Here is a 27,109-nt window from a genome sequence, read left to right as displayed (position 1 = left end):
TGCTTGAAGTCCAACAGGTCAGAGAGAAGCTGTAAATACTGAACGTTGTATTGCAGTACTCAATTTCTGCTGTTCAACACTGGGCAAGGTTTACCATTTTGGCAGAATGCTGGTGTATCTTCAGAAAAATGGAAAGTTCACTAGCTCCAGTGATGTGCCGCTGACCCTGACCGTTTTTCCAACCACGTATTTGTGTCGTCACGAAGATCACATGTTTTCATTTCTGTAACGTCACCTGACTCTACCATGGCCTCAGCTCATCTGCTGCTGGATCTACCTTGAGCTTTGACTATTGAAGTATACTCACTCCTACCTGGCCTCCCATCTTCCACCGTCTATAAACTTGAACTCATCTAATCCCCTGCTGCCTAATTCCTAACCCATACCAAGTTGCCTCCATCCATCAGCCCTGTACTTGCTGATGTACATTGGCTCCTGGGTTAAGCATTGCGTTTATTTTAAAATTCCATCCTCCTTTTCAAATCCTCCCATAACCTCACCCTTCTGTAACTACCTCCAGCTCTGCATCCTAGATATCTGAGCTGCTCCAATCTGGCCTCCTGTGCATTGCCTATTTTAATCACAACAACATGTCTCTGCTTTCAGCTATCTTTATGCTTTGGAATTCCCTCAAACTTTTCTGTCTATCTCTTCTTCCTCAGTATGCTCCTTAGAACATAGTTATTTGACCAAGCTTTTGGTCATCTGACTGAACAGTGCCTTGTATGGATCAATATGAAATCTTGTTTGATAGTGCTCCTGTTAAGCACCTTGGTAAATGTTTCTGGATTAATTTGTTCCAAATAAACATTTCAAAAGTCTTGAAGCCCTGTGCATTTGAGATACAGGAATCCTGTGTTTGACTCAATCGCAGAAACATGAGGGCGTTGACATTCCACTGTCTACTTTGTATGTGCCCTTAAATTATTTCACGCTCAATTACTGCAGCTGCCATTTGACTGGTGATTTTGATCCATTTGATCATCTGGCCTCAGGGCTGGATTGAAACTGGTGCACCCCAAACATGTGCACAATTAATAAGCACACTCAATTTCGAGGAAGCTGTTGATGGAACAAAGTAGTTCCTAGATGGGGCAACGGGAAACATAGAGATTAAAGTGCATTGTTGAGGTAGAGATTGAAGAATGTTGTTGAGGTGGAGATTGAAGTGCATTGTTGAGGTAGAGTCGTAGGAGCTTTATTTATGTGATTAGAATTAGCAAAGAAATGCAAAAGGAATGTGGACAAAGTTATGGTTATTATTTGTAAGCGATTCACAAACGTGGAAATTGTAATTGGTGGTTGAAGAAACAAGAAGGGGAATCCGGCATTCAAAAAGTTATAGGAAATGATAGTCCAGTTGAAGTAACAGTTGTGCTTGAAGAGGTTGTACTGGATGTATATAAGAGCACAGAGGCCATTCTGAATTGTCAGAATGGGTGGGAGGTATTAGTTTGTGCTTCATGATTCTATTGGAATTCTTTAAGGTGATAGCTAAGTTACTCGACAAAATCCAATTAGCGATCTAATTTACCAAATCTCTCAGTATTTGATTAAAGTTTGACGTGTGCGGCTTTTTAAAGATGTTCAGAAATAATGCGTTGAAACATGTCTCTCATTCGTGGAAATAAAGTTGAAATGTATTTATTTGGCCTGACTTTGCAAATGACGATCACAATCCAGGACACTAGCAGTTTCACAATCCAATTGGAAGCAGGAAAACAGTCCAATATTCCCCTTCCGAACTGAGGAGCAAAGATGACTTGTACTGCCTCTGCACCCATCCCTGGTAATATTGTCGCGTTGATTACAAATTGAACCTGGAAACTTTCTATCTACATAGATCAGCAACTCATTGGCTCAACTTGTCCAACTATTAGGGAAGCCTAAAATGGATAACTTAATTGACAGCGATGAATTCACAGTCTTCTCTTTTCCCTTCCTTGTGCATATCTTGTAACCTCTTACTATTTCTGTTGAGTATAAAAGATAAAGCAGACAGCTGAAGCCACATCTCCCTCTAGAACATATTACGAGACCCATAAACAATATTAATATTCAAATACTCAAATTCTTCCCTGTAGTGATTTGTTGCAGAATAAGATTGCATACTGAAGGTTGTTCCAATCAGCCATGGGCCTGAATTTTCAGGATGACCTACATGCTGCAGAGTCGGCGGGGATGCTACCCCAGTGCATATTACGCTCTAATGAGCATTGATTGGCACAAGGCAGGATTTGACTCTGGAGGAAGACCCACTTGGAAAGCTGCCAGCCAATCAGATTGGCGCCAGCTCTCCAGTCCTTCCAGGCACAGCGCTGCAGTGGCGGGAAGAGGCATTGCAGGGATCAGCCTGGCACTCAGTCCCGGGAACTGCAGGACAGATAAATGGCTGGGGTCTCAGGGTGGGTAGGGGAGGAAACCCCTGGGATGTCATGAAGGGCCAATTGAGGTCTTAGGGGATAGGCTGAGAGGAGGGGTGTGGAGGCCGTGAGGCCTTAGGGGGGAGTCACGAGGAGGTGCCTTGTTCGAGCGAGACCGGAAAATCCCGCCTGAGGTCAACGGACATTTCCATTTTCCGTCCCTTACTCGCTCTGATTCCGTGGCAGGTGGGGCGGTAGAATTCCAGCAAGTGAGTCTCTGAATGACCTTAACTGGGGCACGGGCGGCCATCCCCTCCGAGGCCTTGCCTACCCCAATATAAAATCATTATCAAGGTGGGGAGGAACCCACAGGGTATTCACTCCATGCAATTTCTCATTCCCCAAAAGCTCAGAATTCATTGGGGGTGGGGTGGGGGTGGGGGGTTGGGGCGGTTAGGGGGAGGGTGGGTGGGTGATGAGGGGGATGAAAAATTCTGGCCATGGAGATTTTTGCAACACTGCAAATTTTTAAAAAGTACAAACAAAATGCAATCTATTTTGAAAACCATATTATATAGAATGTATATCACAGAAACAGGCTATTTGGTTCGACTGGCTCATTCCACTATTCATGCTGCAGATAAGTTTCCACCTGCCCCTCTTCATCTAAACCTGTCAGGATAACTGTTTCTTCTTTTCTCCTTCATGTATTTATCTAGCTTCCCCATAAATATATTTTTCAACTACTCTCTGTGGTAGAGAATTACACATTCTAACGACTCTCCAGGTAAAGAAGTTCTCCCTAAAGGCCCTATTGGATTATTAGTTATAATTATTATATTGTAAAATTATAATCTCACACGTATGGCCCTGAATTCTGGTCTCCCCACAAGTGGAACTATCTTCTCCTATCCAGCCCTTTCAAAAATTTCATATCTCCATCAGTTCACTCCTTAGACTTCCCCCCCCCCCCCCTCCTTTATTTTGAAGAAAACAGTCTTTGCCTGTTCAAGTTTTTCCCCTTATGTTAGAAAATGTTGCACCTTCTCCGGTGCATTTCTATCATTTTATAATATGGAGATCAGAACGACTCATGCTACTCTAGTTGTAGTGTGAGTCTACACATCATATCACTTCTCTGTTTTACAATTTTATGCAGGAATAGGGCAGCCCACTGACACAGTAATTAACGCTGCTACCTCTCAGCACTAGGGACCTGGGTTCAATTCTGGTCTTGGTGGCTGTCTGTGTGGAGTTTGCACATTCTCCCTATATCTGTGTGGGTTTCCTCCGGGTGCTGCGGTTTCCTCTCACACTCGAAAGGTGTGCAGGTTAGGTGGATTGGCCATGTTAAATTGCCCTTAGTATAGGTTAGGGGAATTAGCAGGGTAACTATGTGGGATTATGGGGATAGGGCCTGGGTGGGATTATTGTCAATGCAGGCTCAATGGGCCGAATGGCCTCCTTCTGCACTCTGGATTCTACGAATGTGCCCCAGTGTTTTGTTTGCTGCTTTGATGATTTTATTAATCTGTATTGTTACTTTTAGTGCTTTGTACATGTGTGTACCTTCGCTCCTTTCTTCACCTTCTGCCCTGTTCAGACTATTATTTTCTAAGGCATTTACAGCAAGCATACTGCTTAATGAACACATGGGACTGATCTGCATGAACAACCTTGGATACATTTTCCTGAGACACTTTGGGTGGAAAATGAGATGGGTTCCAGAATGGGTGGAAAAATTATATTACATTTCAGATGATGAAGGAGAGAACCAGAGATAATTTCACACACACCCATAAGCATTTAATTGCAGAGTTACATGTTACAAGTATGTACCTCCAAATGCAACAGCCACAGTTTCCATTTGGAGGGACATGGGTAAATCCCCAGTTAGTCCCTGCCATCTGCATACAAAATATTAAGCATACAAATAAGGTTCAATAAACATTGTTTTGACAGATACCCAGGCAATGAAGGTGAAAATTATGACCCCTCCCATGTTATTTAATGTATTGGAAAAGTGGCTCCCTGTCCCATGTGTTCAATAACTAGGAAGTTTGCAATTGTTTGAAGATGACTTATTACATTACCAGAATTAGTGTGGAATGGATTATGGTTAGGATGTCACAGAATAAAGTCCATAATTTGAAGAGAAACATAAAATACAGAACATGTTTCAAAGGAGAGATTTATAAATCAAGAACTGGAACTGTAGGAGGAACGCCTGTGGGTTGAACAGCGGTTAACAAGACGATGCACTTTTACTGATGTTTAAAGCATAACATCTGTGACACATTATCTGTGACACATTAATCACAAATTAATAAGCATTTACGGTTTGCATAAAAATGCCTTAAAGCACCTAACTTCAATATAGGAAGTGTTTTCTGGTGAATCCTACTAGATATTAATCCGTTCTCCAGCACAAATTCAGATTTTGATTTGAACAAGCTGCCTTTGAGACAGAATTTGTGCTTTTAGAGCTACAGGGATTTTCAATTGTTTTTGAGTATATTTAACATTTAGCTATACTTCTTGGTGTCAGTTGTACCAGTGCAATAATAGCAACTTTCAACAAGCATGGAAGATGAACATCAGTGCAACGAGGGACAGCATCCCGGCAAAGTAATGTTCTCAAGTTAATCACAAACAAAATGGACAGTTGCTCAAATCAGATCAAACTGTTGTTTGGCAATGACTGTTTTCGCTCAAGTCAATCATTACTGGACACTGCAACGTTGACTAACTTCATTAATAATTGGTAGAGATAAAAACTGACGTTTGGCAAGGCCGCATGTTATTTTTAATGATTGAAAATGTAAGTTAGATGTGATGGCATCTATTCCATTCATGCTGCAAACAGCTAAGAGCTGTGCCGTGAATAAATAATTGAGGAAATCAGTTCTTTTTGCCTTTTTAAGTTCTCTTAAATCTGTTTTATCATTTAAAAGTGCCCTTCAAGTAAATATTAAAAGATTCACTCAGCTCATTAAACACAAGAAGGGAAAAAAAAACCCATGCCACACAGCAGGCCACACTCTGTGAAACAGCTTGCTTTCCAAGGGAGGTGAGTGCTTTCTCACTACGATTTCCCACCAAAACCCACACACAGACGATGCCTCCCGCAGTCAATCATAGCCTCCGCATTCACACTCCACTTAGTTGCAGGGAGCTTGAATTTCATATCAAGTGCATGTTACTGTGATGGACAAATATGCATTTCAGCAGAGTTGCCACACATGTGGCAATCATCCGAGAATGGTCCACAGATTACTAACCTTGTTAGTCACACAACATGTACTGTGCAAAGGCACTGACTCGAAAGTTCTGCACTGTAACAAGTAATCTCCTGTAATGTAATTGCTCTAATGCTTCAATTGTGCATTTCTGTTGAGCCTTTCAGTTGCTCTCTGTCTCAAGTATGACTTTGTTGCTCAAATGCAGCACCAAAAAGGAGCACATTCATTATCTAAGTACAATACACTTAAATAGGTGACCTACATTGTTATTTTGCTTCACATTGCAGTAAAGATTACAGATGCCACATCAGAAGTGTGACGTCCCTTGAACAAATTTTCAGGGTGCTAAAGGAAGGCTCTCAAACTTGGTTTCTCCTGTAGGCTTCTGACAGATTACCATCTGAGGATTTGGAAGTTGTGTTGTACAATGTTGGCATCAGTGGAGATCTCAGTTGAAAGGTTGGCGGGAACAGCAAGAACGTGCCAACAAAACAGTAGCAGCAGACAAGTTTCTGCAGGTTGGCAGAGATGTGTGGTAGATCATCATAGCTTATTTCTATTCAGCGACCCTTGCCAGTATTTTATAAGGACTTCAATGTTCCCTTTTTGAAAGTCAAGTCTGCCTTGATCTTCTTCACAATAAAACCATAGGTTGTATCTTTTAATGAAACAATGAGTGGAGTTTAATATTTGCAGTGGGACTCTCCCTGCCTCCATTTAGGGATGGCCTGTTGGTACTAAATACCCATCAGACACCTAACTGGCCAGAAAAAAGCGCAGGGGTGTGGCTCGAAGTGGACCGCCCCTCCCCCATCACCCCTCTGATGCTTACTGCAAGTAAAGATGATCTCTGAGCAATTCTGGATCCAGCTGTGCTCCACTGCTTCCAGCATTATTATCCGTAAACAAAGCACAAGTTAAAATTTACAAGTCCACTGTTTCACTTTGTCAATCGACTATTGGCTTTTGAATGTAATGATGTGGAAAACTGATGTTCCCTGTGTGAGGACATTAAGCTCATCATGTTAGCTGCTCCACATGTCAGAAGAAGTTGGATGAATTTAGCACCTACCTGCTGATCCTTGTATCCTGACTAATTTCTGAACAGGAGTTCCATTGCAACAAGTAGTAGTAGTATAGGCCAAAGTTCTGAGATTGCCAAAGACTTATTGTATTACTTAGCCTCGATAGTACGATATAGGTGATGTTCTATATGTTGTATTTTTCTGCTAAAATTACATGAATAAATATTAGTACCAGGTTCAGTTCAGCCAGGCTTATGCAATGCTCCACTAGTCTTCCTGCACTGGAGTATCATGACAATATAAATGATATAATACCCTTTACCCAAACTCATCGTGATATCTTTACATAATCATATTTGTGTCAGTACAAAGCTAAGTAACACTTTCAATAATAATATTTTCATACCTTGCACTGAGGTAAAGAATCTGAATACAGTGCATGATTAAGAGCGCAGCATTTGAAGTTCCATTTCTAAGTACCTTGCTTGCTGTCATTATATTTCTTTACACCCTACCATGGACTTGCACTAAAGAGCAAATGTTATTTTTCACTGTAATTCATATCCAGGAATCTTGGTCCTGAGTTTGGTTAATGAGTAAGCCTCTGGTCCTAGTAAGTTCATCTTTTGCAAGCATTCTATCAAGAGGGGCATTGAAATCCTGGTCAGGAAAATTGGGGTCAATGAATGTTGCAAGCACCATTGCCTGTGTACTTAGATTCACCAGTTTCCCTGTATTTATGGTTTGTTTGAAAGCATTGGTGATTAAATGGCTACCTGAACATGCATCACACTTCTTCCTGTGAACTCATTATGGGTTCCAGTTTTGCCTTCCCTATTCCAATCAAAAATTTTCAGTGCCAATGGGCCTGATTTTACCATTTTCATTCTAAGTGCCGAATCTGGGCGTAATGCAGATCTGACTTAGAAATCTGCTTTCAGGCGCCCCCCATACGCTCTTAGCCATCTCCAGTCCCATTTGTGCTGTGGGCGGGGCTTAGCGCGGCCGAAACGATCGGCGATCTGAACTGCGGGTGCGTAGTTTGAAAAAAATTTGAAAAAGCGCACCCGTGTCAGAAAAGCGAGAGCGAGGGTGCACGCACATCACTGTCCCCCTTATCCACCCCCCCCCCACTACCCAGACCAATCCCCACCTGTGCCCCCCTCCCCTCCCCACCGATCGCCTGCAGAGTGGCAGCGGACCCCTCTGCCCCCCTACCAGAGATCCATCTGCCCCACACCACCAGAGATCCATCTGCCCCACCACCAGAGATCCATCTGCCCCCCCATCACCAGAGATCCATCTGCCCCCCCCAACCAGAGATCCATCTGCCCCCCCCCCCCCCCCCCCCCCCCCGACCTCACTCTCTGCCCCAGCCTCCCCCCCCCCCCCCCCCCCCCCCCCCCCGGAGAATGGTCTGGCCTCACTCCCCCTCCCCCCCAGAGAATGATCTGGCCTCCTCCTTCCCAACAGACAACGATCAGCCCTCCCCCCTTGCACCAGACAACGTTTGGACCTCTCGCCTCCCCCCCCACCCAAGAGATACGTCTGATCTGACCCGCCTCTCCCCCCCCCCCCGCCCCCCCAACCTGGCCTCACTCCCCTCCTCCCCCCCTCAACCGGAGAATGATCTGACCCGCCTCTTCTACCCCCCCCCCCCCCCAACCTGGCCTCACTCCCCCCCTCAACCAGAGAATGATCTGAGCCGCCCCCCTGCCCCCCCCCACCACTGATCTGAGTCAGAGAGCCGGTGGAAACACTGAACACGCCCTTCAGAAGCTGGAGCGTCCATTTCAGACTTTTATTTAGCAGGTCCATTACGGCGCGATTCCGGATTGGCAGACGCAGTGGTAAAGGGGGCGGGCAGTTCATTAATTCAATTTAAATGCATGCAAATGCATTTAAATTGTTGTTGCGCCCGTTTTGGGCGCGAATCGATTCGCCGCAATTCCTGGGTTTCGGTAAAGTGGCAATCTGCGCGGATGCGTGCGCGGATCGCGATAATGGCCTCTCACCCAACTTTACCAGGTTTTCGCACCCGTTTTTGGGCACGAGGCAATGGTAAAATAGGGCCCAATGTGTCAGAATTAGCCTGCTTGTGGGAAGTTTTAATAACATTCCCCTTTCGTTTCAGAAATCTTTTGATGAAATAATAGGGAATCTCGTACAGATGGGGTGAGGATTTTGTTTATCCCAGAATCTCCAAATGCCTCAATCCAGGATGTCCAAGCTTTTGTTTTTGCGGGCTGCATTCATGTGTACGATGGATAACTTGGGCCATGTACAACGTTTAACTTAATGTTTTGATATAACATTTCATCTTCCCATTTATCTGGTATTGCTAATATGAAGTGACGTAGGTGTTCTGATCTGATCCATCAAGAGGCAACATTCCTTTCCAAACCTCAGAAATCACAAAGTAGGCAAAATAATATCAGCTGGAACAGGATTGGCCTACTCCTGCTCCTATTTCTTATGTTCTTATGTTCTTATGATTGAATTACCTGTGAGGTTCCCAGGTTTTGAGGGATGTATGTAGGCCTCAGGTTGCAGGTTGGATTCCCAGGACTAAGTGAAATGAACATGAAAAACGTTGATCCTTGCTTTTCCACCGCACAGTACAATGTTTAATTTGGCACTACATTACGTTAATTGGGCAATCTTGCTTCAAGAAATGGTGAGGGTGGCTGTTTGGAATGGAAAACATCGCACAAATGCAGAGACTCATTCTGGTGTTGAATTTAAGGCACTTTATTGAAACAGGGCGAGGGGAAGACCTACTTAATCTCACATCCTTGGAGTCTTTTAAAAAGCAGTGAATGTTTCATTTCCCTCCCAGCACTGAAACATCTCTCTGCAATGAACACAGAATCCACCAAAATCATAAGCAACAACCTACTTATTTTGCATGCAGATTCCTCCTCTAGACTTAAACATGTTTTTTCAAAAATAGAGGTTTTATATTGACTTTCAAATGAATGACAGCTTTGCATCCTCATACCGATAGCTTCCTGCCTTAAAGCCTAGAATATCTTTATGTCTGATCCCCTGTGGCCTAACTGAACAACAGAAAAAAAAAGGTCTCTTTGTATGTTTTTGATGCTCTATCTGTTACATGACACAGCATGTTGACTGCTGCAATAGGATAGGCAAAGATTTATGAAACTTAAACTTGTAAGCCGTGTGGAAGAATGGATACCTGGAGGCAGTTATGAGCTCCAGATTCCATCAAGGATTTCTGATGGTATCAAAAAAAACCACAAGAATGAAATTTCAGCAGTTCATTATTGTAAGCAGTCCCTGAGATTAAAACAGTCTGATCTCCCTGATCTGCTGCTTTCAAAATTACTTGTGATATTATTAAGAAGAATATAAAGTTGACGTAAAGATTAGATTTTATTTTGACGTTTTCTCTTCATCAGAATGGGCAGGTGGAAATAATGCAGGAGAGAGGATGTAATGTGCTGTGATATTGATTTCTAGTTTACATTGTCACGTTTCAGGTATGGTAACGTACCATTGTTTATGTGGGGGCGGTGGGGGGGGGGGGGCATGAAACCTCGTAAACAGTGAAATTGCAACATCAGAAATACTTCACAAAGGGAGTCAATTAGATAGGCTCCAGTCATCTTAAAATGTTACGTGTCGATAGGATCAAAGACAATAAAAGTATGTTTATAATCGATTTAAAGAGAAATTTACTGGAGGAATTGTTTAATAAAACAAGAAGACGAGAAAGATGTAAAGCTTGCCACATTTACAGTAAGAATTTTGGTTAGCACTGCTGCCTCACAGTGCCGGGGACCCGGGTTCAATTCCTGCCTTGGGTGACTGTGTGGAGTTTGCATGTTCTCCCCGTGTCTGCATGGATTTCCTCTGGGTGCTCAGGTTTCCTCCCACAGTCCAAAGATGTGCAGGTCAGGTGGATTGGCCATGTTAAATTGTCCTTTAGCGTCCAAAGATGTGTAGCTGAGGGGGTAAATATGTGGGGATAGTGCCTGGTTGGGGTGTTCCGTTGGAGAACCATCGCAGCCCTGATGGGCTGACTGCCCTCCTTCTGAACTGTAGGGATTCTATGATTCTATGGTACAGTACTTTATTTGAGGTGGAGGTGAACTGCGATCAGGAATTAAATTGCAGCAACAAGAACACCCACCTACAAACAATGGCAGACAACGCACGTATGGTGCATACTGCAGACTTTCTACTGTAAGAAGTACATATGCACACCTTCCTTTATCTAACTCAATTTAGGTCGTTGTTCTATTTTTTTTTATTCTTAAAACCACGGATAAGGGAACATATGGGCCCACAATCGGTGAATTGGAATACAAAGAATTTTGCGTGGGTAAGCAAATTCACGAAAGAGGAAGCCACAGACGGCAGGACTTCACTGTACTCTACATTTAGACCCTGAACCTTTTAGGATGTACACAGTTATTTTATTCATATTCATAACAGCACATTTATGGAAGCCGGTTGTTTATATTTGCCTCTTGTAATTGAAAGGGTGATTTTAGAACATATAGAACATTACAGCGCAGAACAGGCCCTTCGGCCCACGATGTTGCACCGACCAGTTAAAAAAAAACAGTGACTCTCCAACCTAAACCAATTTCTTTTCGTCCATGAACCTATCTACGGATCTCTTAAACGCCCCCAAACTAGGCGCATTTACTACTGATGCTGGCAGGGCATTCCAATCCCTCACCACCCTCTGGGTAAAGAACCTACCCCTGACATCGGTTCTATAACTACCCCCCCTCAATTTAAAGCCATGCCCCCTCGTGCTGGATTTCTCCATCAGAGGAAAAAGGCTATCACTATCCACCCTATCTAAACCTCTAATCATCTTATATGTTTCAATAAGATCCCCTCTTAGCCGCCGCCTTTCCAGCGAAAACAATCCCAAATCCCTCAGCCTCTCCTCATAGGATCTCCCCTCCATACCAGGCAACATCCTGGTAAACCTCCTCTGCACCCTCTCCAAAGCCTCCACATCCTTCCTGTAATGTGGGGACCAGAACTGCACACAGTACTCCAAGTGCGGCCGCACCAGAGTTGTGTACAGTTGCAACATAACGCTACGACTCCTAAATTCAATCCCCCTACCAATAAACGCCAAGACACCATATGCCTTCTTAACAACCTTATCTACTTGATTCCCAACTTTCAGGGATCTATGCACACATACACCTAGATCCCTCTGCTCCTCCACACTATTCAAAGTCCTCCCGTTAGCCCTATACTCAACACAACTGTTATTCCTACCAAAGTGAATTACCTCACACTTCTCCGCATTAAACTCCATCCGCCACCTCTCGGCCCAACTTTGCAACCTGTCTAAGTCTTCCTGCAGACTACGACACCCTTCCTCACTGTCTACCACACCACCGACTTTGGTGTCATCAGCAAATTTGCTAATCCACCCAACTATACCCTCATCCAGATCATTAATAAATATTACAAACAGCAGTGGCCCCAAAACAGATCCCTGAGGTACACCACTTGTAACCGCACTCCATGATGAATATTTACTATCAACCACCACCCTCTGTTTCCTATCCGCTAGCCAATTCCTGATCCAATTTCCTAGATCACCCCCAATCCCATACATCTGCATTTTCTGCAGAAGCCTACCATGGTGAACCTTATCAAACGCCTTACTAAAATCCATATATACCACGTCCACTGCCTTGCCCCCATCCACCTCCTTGGTCACTTTCTCAAAAAACTCAATAAGGTTAGTAAGGCACGACCTACCTGCCACAAAACCATGCTGACTATCACCTATCAATTCATTACTCTCCAAATAACTATAAATCCTATCCCTTATAATTTTTTCCAACATCTTGCCGACAACAGAAGTGAGACTCACCGGTCTATAATTCCCGGGGAAGTCTCTGTTCCCCTTCTTAAACAATGGGACAACATTCGCTAACCTCCAATCTTCTGGTACTATACCAGAGGCCAACGACGACCTGAAGATCAGAGCCAGAGGCGCTGCAATCACTTCTCTTGCCTCCCAGAGAATCCTTGGATAAATCCCATCCGGACCAGGGGATTTATCTATTTTCAGACCCTCCAGAATATCCTGCACATCCTCCTTATCAACTGTAATACTGTCTATTCTACTCCCTTGCAACCCAGTGTCCTCCTCAGCTATATTCATGTCCCCTTGCGTGAACACCGAAGAGAAATATTGGTTCAATGCTTCACCAATCTCCTCCGGTTCCACACATAACTTCCCTCTGCCATCTATAACTGGCCCTAAACTTGCCCTAACCAACCTTCTGTTCTTGACATACCTATAGAACGCCTTAGGATTCTCTTTAACCCTATCCGCCAAAGTCTTCTCATGTCCCCTTTTAGCCCTTCTAAGCTCGCTCTTCAACTCCCTCTTAGCCAATCTAAAGCTTTCTAGTGCACTACCCGAGTGCTCACGTCTCATCCGAACATAAGCCTCCTTTTTCTTTTTAACCAACAAAGAAAGAAACTTTTTTGGTGCACCACGGTTCCCTAGCCCTACCAATTCCTCCTTGCCTGACAGGGACATACCTATCACAGACTCGCAGTAGCTGCTCCTTGAAAAAACTCCACATGTCGGACGTTCCCAGTCCCTGTAATCTCCTAGTCCAACCTATGTTTCCTAATTCTCTCCTAATAGCCTCATAATTACCCTTCCCCCAGCTAAAACCACTGGCCCGAGGTTCATGCCTATCCCTTTCCATCACTAAGGTGAACGTAACCGAATTGTGGTCACTATCACCAAAATGCACACCAACTTCCAAGTCTAGCACCTGGTCTGGCTCATTTCCCAGCACCAGATCCAATATAGCCTCACCTCTAGTTGGCCTGTCTACATACTGCAGTGGAAAAATATATTTGGAGACTGACTTCTGTTGCAGTGTGGAATGATGGCTAAAGAAAATAATTTCTTATTATTTTGAAGTTATCCTCATTATAATTAATGCATTTTAATAATTGCGGTTCACATTTTGCAAGCAAGCGCTCTGTAAAGCAGTTAGTACAGACAGGCATTTAGGAGTTCTCCATCTGTGTTTTGTGTTCGGACTTGGAACATGCACTTTTAATAAGCAGAATGATCTCCTGATGATGCAAGTGATGGTGCAGTTTACTTCTACAGCACTCTTAAAACTTTTCCAGCTTTACAACCGTTTGAGATTTTGTCAATTCTCCAGTTTTAGCTTCTGAGGCTTCCCACCGCCTTTTGCCCCATCATCGGTGACAGTGAATTCAGCTGCCTAGAGTTCTGGAACTCCCTCCTTAAATGCCTTCGTCTCTGTACCTCTCTCACTTTCTCCTTAATATTTATCTCTTTAACAAAGCTTTTGGTTTTCAGCCCTAATATCTTATGTGGCTTGGTATTAAATTATCTTTGATAATGCTCCTGTGAAGTGCCTTGGTATTTTAATGTGTTAAAAGAACAACATAAGTGCAGTGTGCCTTGGATTTGGGATGTGATGGTCATTCTTGGATAGAGTTCTTAATCCATTTGCAGTCATAATTAGCTTACCTTTCTTGCAGTGGAAAAATATATTTGGAGACTGACTTCTGTTGCAGTGTGGAATGATGGCTAAAGAAAATAATTTCTTATTATTTTGAAGTTATCCTCATTATAATTAATGCATTTTAATAATTGCGGTTCACATGCCACCTATTTTGTTTTCCTTTCGAATGACACAGCTGCGCTGGTACAAAAGTAACCTCTGATTGTGGACGTGTTTCCTCCTCTGTGTCTCAGTTGGAAACCAGAGTTGAGATATTCATTAATCCTTAGACTAGACATGACATAAATGTTATCTTGTTGAAGATCTGCCATTTAGTTGCCATGGTAACCTTTTTGAAGAACAAATGATATCTTCCCGAAAAGATTTCAAACGAAGTGGTGTTTTTGTCACTCAAACTGCATCGCAGCATCTGTTCTTTGTAGGCTGGGACTGTCACTCTGTGGGTTCACTTGATTCTTATATTCAGATGTTGTCCTTTGTCACTGAAGACAGTCATCTTGTGCGCTTGCACCTGATGGTGTGAATAGTCACAAGGCGAGACCTCAATCAAATTAGCCAGTAATGATGAGCAGAAAAGACTCAATAATGATTTACAACGATGCCATGGTCTGCCCTGAATCAGCATAGGGCTTTTATGTGATTCATACGGCATACATCTCAAGTTATAAATATGTTGTCCTAATACTCGTATCCACCTCTCCAATCAAAACCAGGAACTGGCAAAATCCATTCAGTTGAGGCATCAGAATTTGGTTAATAGTCCAACTGAGCATCCAACTAGAATGCTAGCAAAATGACCACCATATTATTCCACTGAACAAATCATCAAGTATCTATGAATGGATATGTATGACCTGGATCCTTAAATCCATGAAGATGTTCTTTATTCCTGCATTTTATTGTCTAGTAAATGCCATCATGCAGTGTATTGTTTAATACTTTGTTGCCCTGAACAATCCTAGTCCCATTCCTATCCCCTCTGTGGTTACATTGGGGATTTTTGGAAATAATGAACAGAATTTCTGTGTTGAAATAAACTGAAATGGCTTCTCAAGATACTTTCACAGATTAGGGATTCTTGAAATGCCTGCAAGCGGCCAAGCTAACTAAATGGGCTAAAGGGTTAAGTGAGAAGACTCGGTTGCCAAAACATATGTTGCAAGAGACAAAGGACACTTGAAGCCATGTCATGAAGTCACTTATCACCTTTCTATCCTTAAAATGGTACCGCCTTCCCTGCTGACTTCAAATAGTAATGGAACAAAAGGCAAAGTTATTATTTATGTTATGATTGTATCAGTGGTAGCTGTATACGGTATGTGACTTATTGGATGTTCCGTAATGAGAGCTGAAGTTAGAGTTCTGTTAGTTAGAACTGGGCAAGTTCATTTCTGCTATTCATTCCACCATTCTCTGAACCTGCAGAAAACATAGACTTCATTGTACTTTTATCAAGTAGCCATTGTACCTCACCACACAATCAACACAGTGCCCATGCTGTGTTGTAACATTCAGATGAAGTCGGTAAAAAAAAACAGAATCTGTTTTGTGTTGGTGCTGCAATTAGAGTTTGAGACACTGATGAGAGAATTTGTAGACATCATGCTTTTTTTTGTCCTTGCATCCTGTAATCTAAATGATTGCCTATTGATGTCTACAGCTTTTACACTAAGAGAACCATCTGTGATTTCAGTGATGTGATCCTCTTGAGATTAAATCATTACTATTGAGATACTGTAGCTGGACACATATTGCACGCTGCGCAGATTGCATGAAACAGGCACACCTCGACAAAATGTCTATTGGAAAAGGGAACTGTGAGGTAGGATCTGGTTTTCTGTTTATATTATTAATTTTAGTGTATCGCATACTCAGTTCAGTAAATTCCCCTAAATGCTTTCACCATTGGCATTGTTTAACTGCAGAGTTTACTTGTTAGGCTTTAACTGTGTAAATTGCTTTTATTCTTGCACCTTTTCTTGTCCTTTGAAATTTTAAGTGTTCACGTAGTGGAACTGAATCAACATTTATGAAATGCACTTGCAGCCTCTGTTGAAGTACCCCTGGGTGCATTAGTGACCAATATAATTATTGTAATTAGAAAGACTAATAGGATTCAGTGCAGTCTATGACCTGCTAACGTCCCACGTTTGAAGGGTGCTGTTGTATATATTAATAGTAATGTATAATGTTTAATGATTTTTCCCTGTCTCGGCTAGCATCCTATAAGCAGTTAGCATCCAATCTGAAGGCTGGGTGAATGGGATGCTCAGTTGGGGGAAATGGTGGTGTAAGCTGAGTTTTCAGTTGCGTTTTTGTTCATAATTCTGGAAAGTTGAGCCATTAGAAGCATAATTCTGAGAAATGAATAAATTAATTATCATTTGCTGACTTGAAGCTATCTTAAAGTCGAGGCAATGGCACAGGACTTTTCAAATTATTGTTTAATTGTATCCATATATTCCTTACATTGGCTGCTATCTTATCCTATATCACATTACTGAGGTCACAGTATCATTCTGAAGTTTCTGGAGGCAGGAACTGTACAATTGCAATGCGTTGACTGAGCTGCTTTACACAAAGTGCTGATTTACAGACTGCTCCCTGTATCTCACCTCCTATCCCTGTTGATTGTGAAACACTGAACGTAAGGACTCTGTGAGCATGTGAAGTGAGAATATATGAACACAAAAATGAAGTGAGGGACAGAAATGAGAAGTCATGGAACATAACCAGGAATTGTTTACATACAATGTCTTCCATATTATGCAGCTTGAAAATCAGTTCTCAATGGCATTATTTGCCATGGGAAATTGTTCAGAGTTACAGTTTTAAATCTAACTCGGGATGTCCTGCAACAAGCTTTTTGTTTCTCTTTAATACTTTTATCCTCCTCAACTGTTCACCTCCCCACAAGATTTGTGCATCATGGGCTCTGGTTCCGCAGGTCCCAAAGCCCTCAGGTCCCTGATGAACTGGCCATTGTTAAGATGTAAGCCTGGCTGATGAGAGTGGGTCAGCTGCGAAGCTTTGAAAAGCATAATATATCGGATCCTGTTGCTGTACTTGCCTAATACGTACACTTCCCAGGTTTCAGTGGTGGGTGGGGCAGTCACTTGATAGTGTTAACGAGCAAGAATTCTGGCTAATTTCTTTTCCCCTTCCCCAGCCCATAGCTGATGGGGCCATTTGCAGCATCAATATGTCACCTGTCTGAGATAGGTAGCCCAACACAAAGTCATGAATTCAACTTGAGGTATTTTTCACATATTATTTACAGCATCGAAATAGGTCATTCAACCCAACTGGTCCATGTGATTGTTCTTGGTTTTGATGGTTCTACTACATTGGTAACAGGGAATTTAACATCAAAGCCTTTGGGAGAGCCTCATTCCTATTTTCAGATCTTGAAGAAACTAGACCGTAGCGATGCAACATTGGGAATGGCATTGGTCATGTTGTTAGGTTCAGAACACATTCCTTTGCTGTTTGCTCTCTCTTTCTGTCATGACCTCTCCCTCTTTCTACTCAGAGGTAGACATTCGACTTTGTTCTTACCAATCTGCCTTTGCACTTGGATTTTAGTTGTTTGCCTTGGTTGAGTGGTCACCTTTTTCATTTTATTTATTAATGTCACAAGTAGGCTTACATTAACACTGCAATGAAGTTACTGTGAAACTCCTCAAGTCTCCACACTTCGGCGCCTGTTCAGGTACACTGAGGGAGAGCTTAACATGGTCAGTGCACCGAACTAACACATCTTTTGGACTTTGGGAGGAAACCAGAGCATCCAGAGGAAACTCACACAGACAGTGACCCAAACTGGGAATCGAACCAGGGTCCTTGGCGCTGTGAGGCAGCAGTGCTAACCACTGTTACAATGCAGCCTTGTCTGTGCCACCATGCCACCTTGATGAATTAGAAAACTGTGGCCTCGAGCTCTACTATCAGTGGGATGGGAGTCCTGCATTTTCTGTTTTTTCAGTAACTGTGGTGCTTTGCAACATCCTGGGAACTCAAAATGCACTCTGCTTTTTTTAATCTTTGTTTGCCTCAGTTTCCCCTTCTCTGTATTTTCTCAACATCCCTACTTTGCCAATGCACAAAAACAGAAAATGCTGGACAATCTTAGCAGGTCTGACAGTATCTGTGGAGAGAGAATAGAGCCAATGTTTCAAGTCTGGATGACTTTGTCAGAGCTGAGATTTTCCAGCATTTTCTGTTTTTGTTTCAGATTCCAGCATCGGTAGTATTTTCCCTCTACTTTGTCATTAGCTCTCTCTTTCATGGGGTTGGGGAGTTAGGTGAATTGTTTTGAGGCTTCTTCTGCCCTGCTTTTGTAAGTTTGGTGAAAACTTATGTTTACATCAAAGCTATGGTGGTAAAGCCACGAGAAAATTCTCATCCCTCCATGTTCCTCCACCACCCCCCCCAATTCCCCACAATCTTTAGGTTGGGCAGTGTTTTCTCATTTTTCATATTCGTTTTGTCTCCATCTATCTCTGCTACTTTTCCACGATTGCTAGATAAACAGAAAGAAAAAGAAGGTAATTAAAACATTGGAAAAAGCACAAGTGTGGTGCCAGCATTCCAGCACCTTGCAAAGGGGAAGAAAAAACAGACACGCTTCCCTCATCCTGTGTGGAAATGTGGGTGTTCGAGGGAGACAGGATTGGGCTCGCCTGTCACATCTCTCACAGGCAAATACCTGGTTGGGACGTGCTGTGTGTTGCCAGATAAGGGCAAGGTGCTGGAGGACTGCAGACACCTATAAATTAATCGCACTATACATACAACCCCCTCCCCTTACCTCCCTGACATCTCGAAAACAAATTGCAAGCAGACGTGAATAAAAGGAACATTTGAAAATGACTCAGGCGTGCAAGAACAAAAGAGTCAGGCAAGTCAAGAAATGCAAAAAGACACTTTGATATTGGGAGAAAATAAAGGATTTTCATCCAGGTTAGCGTCGTACCTGTTAATTCTTAGATACTTTCGACTTTTTTGCTTACTGCAAGGTTTTACCCCGGTGTCCTTATTTGCAAGATGGACAAAGGACAAACACAAGTAAAGGTTCAACAAGTTTATTAATAATAACACTATTAACCCTTAAATTACCCACATAAAACAAGAGGATACCCCAGATTCAAGTATACTACCCATAAAGATGGTTTGGTTGAACTGCAGGCTCAATTCTCTGAGTCCCTCTGGTCCGTCTTCACGAAGGTGAGTCTCGATGGCAGCTTCTTCCTTCCTTCCTTCTCTGGTCAGTCTTCCAAATGGTCACTGCTGTCTCCCCTGTCGAGTCTTCGCTCCTGTGTGTCTTCAAGTGTGTCCCTTTATCCCCCAGCCTGCTTGCCTTTCCAGAAACTTCTCTGGCTTCCGGCCAATGAGGTTCCAGGAGGGGGTTCCAATACCCAGTGGGTTTCTTGATGTCTGCCTGACAGGACACCCAGGGTCCGCCCCCAGGTGTCCATCTCCATGCTGTTGCTCACGTATAACTTGTTATCAGATAAGGTATCTACAGGAACTCTTGGTGACGGAAAGTCTGGCCCGATCTGGGCTTCTTACAATAGGCTGGTGCATTTCGATGAGGTGTAATGATCTCCTGCTAAGTCTCGATAGATTGTAACGACCTTTGATGGGTGGTTGATGGGTCAGGCGCAGACACGTTTGTGTATTTGTACAATTGGCCTGCCTGAGGTTTGACTGTGTTTGATTTTAATGTGCCCAATTCTTTAATTTAGGATATCCAATTTTATCAGCCTTAAAACTAGGCCCTGTTTATATCACCACATTAGTATTGAACTCAATTTGGTATATTCACATGAATGGAGGTGTAATGAGAGCCTGAAATGTTAACAGTATCATTAAAGATAAAAAGGCACAATGTTAAGGGAGGCATTTTTCCAGAGTCCCCTTGGTGCGAATGGGAAATGAGACGGGCAGGAGATGAAAAGTTAGTTTCCCACTTGTGATAAATGAAAGGTGAGCATGCGCTCCCATCCATCATTTTTAAAAATTCATCTGTGGGACATGGGCATCGCTGGCTGGCCAGTATTTAATGCCCATCCCTAGTTGCTCTTGGAGAGCAGTTGAGAGTCAATCATATTGCTGTGGCTCTGGAGTCACATATAGGCCAGACCAGTTAAGGACGGCAGATTTCCTTCCCTAAAGGACATTAGTGAACCAGATGGGTTTTCTCAACAATCGACAATGGTGTCATGGTCATCAGTAGATTCTTAATTCCAGGTGTTTTTTTTTTACTGAATTCAAATTCTGCCATCTGGCATGGCGGGATTTGAACCTCGGTCCCCAGAACATTAGCTGAGTTTCTGGATTAATACTCTAGCGATAATACCACTGGGCCATCGACTCCCCGGCATCATGGGTTGCCATTCCCGTCAGAGGCTGGTGTGAAACCATTTCGCATCTTGTTAATGTGATGCAGATGAAGAGTTGACTGAAATTCCTTCCCACATACATATAGCAACTGACTGAAGTAATTGTCCAGCAGGAGTTTTTAAAAAAAATTACATTTTATCGACTGTCATTTGTGTTACATTGTGTGATGGGTGACAAAGGCTTGAAAGCTTGTGAATGTTATTCATGAAATTCGGTTTCTACTTGACATTCTGAAAAACATTGCATCGTTTAAGTTTTATCCCATCTCTCCAGAGAAGGTAGAGTGCAGCAAATTAGTATTGTTCGCAAATAGCCTGCATGATGGAGACTGATAAGTTGAATCATTTTCCCTAATTACCTGACCACAAAACGCCCGTGCTGAATGCCAAAATTACAGGTTCGCAAACTCATACTGGCTTGCACCTGGAGTGTGCTGCACACAAGTCAAGTTTGTACAGCATTACTTCCACAGCACTCACTGCACACCTGATTGCAACCAATAGTCCCAGGAATGTCTGCTGACATTCTGCTTTATCTTCTTTGACAAGTGTTGATAATATCTTTTCACTCTGATCTGACTGATGACCTTGATGTATATGTTTTCTTTTGGGAAGCCTGGAGACCCGACTGTCGTGACAAGCACAAAAAAATCTGTTTTTTGGGGGTCTGAAAGGAGCATAATACCAGTTGATCTTTGGTAACAAACCACAGAGTAAGAGAAAAATGTAATTACTTCAATAATACGTTGAATGATCATTTATAAGAATTGCTGCCTTCCTCAGTTCTTGGTCAAGTGTCTTGCCCCACAAAGCCACAGCTGTAATTTTAAAAATGGCACAGTTTTGGTAAATGAGAATGCACTGATTTAAAGACTTACAGGGGGATTCAACAAGTGTCACCACAAAACATTGGGTCTTACCGAATGAATTTTGCATGTCCAGCTTTACTCTGGGGCTGAGATGACACCTGTATTACAGAATGCAATTTAGCATTTATTACTGATACAGTGCAAACCCCATGTGCAAAGTTTTTTTATAACGGCAGTGTCAGCAGAAAACCAAAATGTTAAATAATAAGCCTGTTCAAATTATTGTTTGCTGCAGTAAATGGTGCAAAACCTCAGTTAATGACAAAACAAAAACATTTTAATTGGCCCTGTTGTGTCACAACATCAGTGATTGAAATTGCCAGAGATAATACTGAAATTCTGTAATTATAAACTCTTATCCATAAAAGAAAATCTCAAATTTTATTTTGCTATTACAGTCTTCCAAAGAGTTTTGGCCAAAGAGAGTTTGAATTTGGTCAAAATGATTTTCACAAATTAACAAAATAACAAAACCATTAATAGACTATTTTTTGCAAGCTGGTCTTGATGTCAGTTCAGCTTCGTTCTGGTAACTTGCCACACTCAAGGGCGGAGGGGGAGGAGAGAGAACTTCTCATTTGGGAATTACACATTTACTTGGGGGCTTTGAATAAATCATTCATTGCCTGTTAAAAATGCAACTTTAAATTGGTTTAGGTGGGTTTTGCAGTCGCATTTTTAAGCATTATTTTCCATTCCCAGTTCAATCGAATGAAGGAATATCAAAATATTTCAAGATGGTTCTAACTGTTTTTTGCAGGGAGAATGGTGGGGACAAGGGAGAGAATATGCCTTTAAGCACTATTGGCATTACCTTCTTAGGATTAGCCTTATAACAATTGAACATAATATTGCTTATAAAAGAATAAAAATAATGATGGAAATCTTTGGTTTTCCACTCAAACCCTTATTCAAGAGTCTACTTTGAAAGTGCAAGTACTTGTGGTTGTCTTCTGAGAATTGTTGAGAGATGATGGTGTCAGCAGTCTCACTGGGTTTGCATTGCTTAACTCAAAGGGTGAAAATCCCCCATGTCTTGGCTGGTGAGGTCAATGATGGGGATGGGGCAGGGGGTGAATTTGGCAGGAGGCCGGAAAATCGATTTCATGCTGGTGTGAGGTTACAGCGGGATCTTCGAGTGTTGCCCCTCCCACTGGAGGCCAACTTGAAACCAATTTGCGTCCCGCTGATTGGATGCAGATAAAAACTGAACTGGAATCTCCTCTTGAGCCATGATGCCAGAGGGAAAACAACCCAGCCCAAAACACACCAACATGGCGTGCAAAAGTCGGGACTTGCCAGAAGAGTGCCTGGAGCTGCCTCTGGAATTCAAGATGGTGGCCGCCAGTGACGCTGGACCCTGGAGCACCGCAGGGTGCTCTATCAAGTGGATCTTCCAACTTCAGTTTCTTCGAGGAGGTCCATTTTCCAACCTTGGGGTGTTCCTTGAGGTCCACCTTTTTTCTTCAGGTGGCCTATATTCTTTCTTCAGGAGGTCCAGCTGATGTCTTCAACAGCGGTCAGTAATGTTGGACACCTTTTGAATATGGTACCCAGATATGATGGTGGCATGCAGACCATTAAGCCTATACCAGTAGATGGCGTGAAACCTCCGCATGCATAATTAATTACACCAAGTTTGCAACATACGACGTGCTTTCCCCTTCAGCCTCTGAAGCAGAAAACACTCCTCGTCCCTGTCCCCGACACGGGACTTAGTCCTGGATGGGAGAATTCCAACCAATGTTGTGAAACTAAAGTGTAGCAGAGATCATCAAAATCTATGCCGGAATTTTACCGGCACGCCCACCCCGAGGCTCGCAGAATGGCATTCGCTGTTGGCCTCAAGCGGGCGAGGCAGTAAAATTCTGGCACTAATATGAATTTCAAAGTTGTTCTAACAGAAGCTTGCTAATTAATAAGCTCAAACAATTTAACTCCCATGCCAAGTGGCCCTTTTAATGAATGGCTGTGACCTCCTTCCAGCTCAAGGCCAATGTTTAAGAGAAACATTGGCCTTGGAGTATCCTGCCCTCCAGCTCAGATTGGGCTGGTGAATGAGAGTCCACCTTCAAATCTGCCCTGCAGCCATTTAATTGGCTTATTGCTGTTTGATACAGCATCCAGCGATGGTAACAGCAGGAGTACAGTACATAGCAGTGAAATTGCGCAATGCGTGCAGTCAATATGTTTTCCAAAATTTTTTTTAAACGGCCACTGTATTCATGAAAAGGTGTACAGCAAGTCAACAAACTGCAATGATATCAAAATCGCGAGTTGTATCACTTGCTTCTGAAACATTGCTCCCTCTCCATGCAAAGAGGTTTATCATGTTTGCTTGAAGACTGCGGTAAAATGAGCAATTTTAGGTCAATTAAAATGCTGATGCTTTTATCTTGGCAAATCTTTGAGGCCTAGGATTTGTTTTATATATGAGACACCTTGACTGTAGAACCTGTTGCCTTTTGGAAAACTACAATTTCAGTTATGCAGGAAGATATTCCAAGGTGTCGGTTGTACATTTTGCAAGTTAAAATTGCTTGAAACCTCTGCATTTGAATTGTAACAGATATGGAAATACCAGGCTGACAATTTCATTCTAAACACAATTCCATTGCTGCCATTCATTGGGTGATGCGACAGAAGCAAGCAGGAGAAACAAACGGTGGAATTCTCGTTCTTGTGTGCCCATGCTGATAGATTCAATGGCTGGGGCGGGAGAGAGGGGGGCGGGGGGGAAGAGAGAGGGGGGGGGGGTGCATGGTGGATCATAAGCCCGCCCACCGCTGGTGGCTGACATGAAACTGATTTGGATCCATCAACGGGATGCAGAGTCATAGAAGTTTACAGCATGGAAACCGGCTCTTCGGCCCAACTTATCCATGCTGTCCAGTTTTTTTACCCCTAAGCTAGTCCCAATTGCCCGCATTTGGCCCATATCCCTCGATACCCATCTTACCCATGTAACTGCCTAAATGGTTTTTAAAAGACAAAATTGTACCCGCCTCTACTACTGCCTCTGGCAGCTCGTTGCAGGACCAACCAAAAACTCCAACCCCGCCCCATGCCCGATTTGTTTGTGCGGGATCTTCAGCCAATGCACACCGTTTGCGAGTTTGAGCAGGGGCTCAAGATGCGGCCAAAATCAGAATTCACGGACCTTGCCAGCAGGATCACAACTTCCGATTTTCACCGCCCCTTACAAGGGATGTAACATATATACATATTATTAACCCCACTGACTAAGTGGGAAAAACTATGGCAGAAGGAGTTAAGTGGTGCCCACTCAAATGAGGTGAGTGAGGATAGGAGCTACAGAGCAGCAAAGAGATTTGGGTGTCTCTGCACATCAGTCTCTAAAACTTAGTGCACAGACGCAAAACTTAATCAAAAAAGAGTATTCGACTTCACCTCAGGGGAGTTGGAAGTTCAAAAGTGAGCAAAGTGATGCACTTTGGTCAGATTCCATCTGAAATACTGAGTTCTGGACATGAAATAGTTGCTGTTTGTTGCAAAAGCCCATCTGGTTCATTAATGACCTTTAGGGAAGAAAATCTGGCGTCCTTTTCCAGTCTGGCCTACATGTGACTTTAGAGTCACAGCAGCGTGGTTGACTCTCAACTGCCCTCCAGGAGCCAGGCGATGCCCATGTCTCAGGAAAGAATAGAAAGAACATCAAACTTCAGCAAAGGTACAATGGGCTTGGAAGGGTTACAGCACAGATTCAAAATCCCAAGGCTTACAGGGTTAAATTCTGAAGATAGGTTGCATAAACCGAGATTGTTTCCCTTGATTTTAAAAGATTGGCAGTTGATCTAATCAAGGAGTTAGAAACTATAGGAGGACATGATGGTATATATACAAAGAAACAATTTCATCTGATGGAAGAACACAGAACAAGAGGGCATAATCTTCAGCCTTTTTGGGAAGAAATCGGGATCAAAAATAGGGACTGGAAATCAGGAATTTTCTTCCTGAAAATGCTGTGGATACTCTCCATCAACAATATACCTGTTTATATTAATGGGATGGGATGTTTGAACTATTGGTTCCAAGGTCCAGGTCTGGTACACACAGATGCATTCCCCAGTATTAACCTGTCAGATTTGCTAAGCCTGGCCACCGAGAAGACCAACTTCTTTCTGGTGACTGGATTGACCAAAGATTGTCGTGTATACGCTGGGGTGAAAGTTCAGAATAACTATGAGAGTCGCACTAATTAGGAACAACTAACAAACGAAACATCTCACCTTTGATTTGAATTAAAATGTTTACATCTGTCCAGGATCTATTACAATGCTGCTTCAGGATCATTTCTGAACCCACAGTTCATTCCCTGAAATGCCCCTGTAAACCAGAAATATTTTCCGAGGGAATGTGTGGAAAATACATGAATGTTCCCATGAGTAGCAGATCCATTCATTTGGATGTCCTACATTACAGGCTGCATTTAGTTGACCATTATTCTACCATTTTGATTACAGTCATCCCAGAGCTTTGCTAAGATTCAATACTGTGTGCTCTTAGTTTTACATTTTTCTGAAAATTATAACCTATGTACAATACGTTACCAAGGATAATTAGTGGTTCCTCATTAAAATAAAATACAGGATAAGCAATTCTTACTTAACTGCAGCTCTCTGTGTGGCTTCAAAATGTTTATGTTTTCAAGACTGAATTAATTTTAGTTTTTGCTTACTACTTACTGTGCACGATCCTTACTTGCCAAATCCCACCCTCTTCCTCTTTCCAAGTTCTTTTGAGTCATCAGTAGCAATTGCTATCTGAAGTTTTAATGAGTTGTAATTGCTTCCACCGCTCCCCCCCCCAACTTCCTTTTCACCTCCATTAAAAAAATGGTACATTAGTAAGTGTGTAGACACATAGTTGTCAGTAGGGCTTGCGAAAGTGCGACAGATAAAAGCTGAAGGACTTGGGGAACCGTTATTTCTACCTTGATTATGGACAAACTAAAAGAGTAAGTGCTAATTATAGGAATATTTGTTTCCATTATCTTTTGAAAATAGAGCCAGTAACATCAAGCAGTGTAATTTTGTATAACTGTGTAACTTGCAATCTACCATGCTTTTATGGAGCTAACCTTTTATAGACTAATGTTGGTGTTCACTGTTGACTGAATGCTTTGGAATAAACACTGAGCAGCTGTGAAAACATTTCTTGCTACGGATCTAATACAAACCCAATTTGAAAGATTTGAACAGTAGGAATTTGGATGACTTTGGCGAGTGTACACTTGTGCTCAATTTACACCACAGTACCAGATTTAGTCCAAATCTTGTTTGCTCAGACTCAATCTGCTAACGTTCGCTTCAGCGACCAATTATGCTTGAAGCTGATGCTTCAACTAAATTGATGTGTTTCTGTAAAACTGTGCAGTATTGAAAGACCTAGATTTGCTTGCATCGGGATGTCTAATAAAAATAATGTTGAAAATGCACAGTGCCTGAAAAGGGATAAGAAAGTGTTTCGTGTGTAATCCTTGATTGGAGCATTGCATCCAAATGTTAATTTATCTTTTCCCTTTCAAACACTGGCCAGTCTGCTGTGCATTTCCAGAAGTTTATTTTTTACGCCAGATCTCCAGCAGTCGTGTTTTTGTTTTTAGCTGTGCTTGTGAATCTCTTCAATTGTCATACGAAGCTCATTTAATTCT

The 27,109-nt window shown here is 42.5% G+C and overlaps 1 protein-coding gene across 14 annotated transcripts in view; it reads left to right on the top strand.

Moving 5' to 3' along the window:
• ptprda (protein tyrosine phosphatase receptor type Da) overlaps window positions 1-27,109 on the top strand; it is a 595,150-nt gene that overhangs the window by 40,634 nt on the left and 527,407 nt on the right. For 9 of the 14 annotated variants that reach the window (XM_078214116.1, XM_078214115.1, XM_078214114.1 and 6 more), the window contains exon 1: window positions 26,328-26,413. The exons of the other annotated variants lie outside the window; for them this stretch is intronic. The gene's annotated coding sequence lies outside the window, so the exon portion shown is untranslated. Of the gene's footprint in view, window positions 1-26,327; window positions 26,414-27,109 lie in introns of those variants that run through there. 14 annotated transcript variants of the gene reach the window in all.

This window comes from Mustelus asterias, chromosome 6, assembly GCF_964213995.1.
Source record: "Mustelus asterias chromosome 6, sMusAst1.hap1.1, whole genome shotgun sequence".
In the NCBI taxonomy this organism is placed as follows: Eukaryota; Metazoa; Chordata; class Chondrichthyes; order Carcharhiniformes; family Triakidae; genus Mustelus; species Mustelus asterias.
Note: the sequence above shows the minus strand (reverse complement) of the source record. Positions and strands in the feature narration are given on the sequence as shown.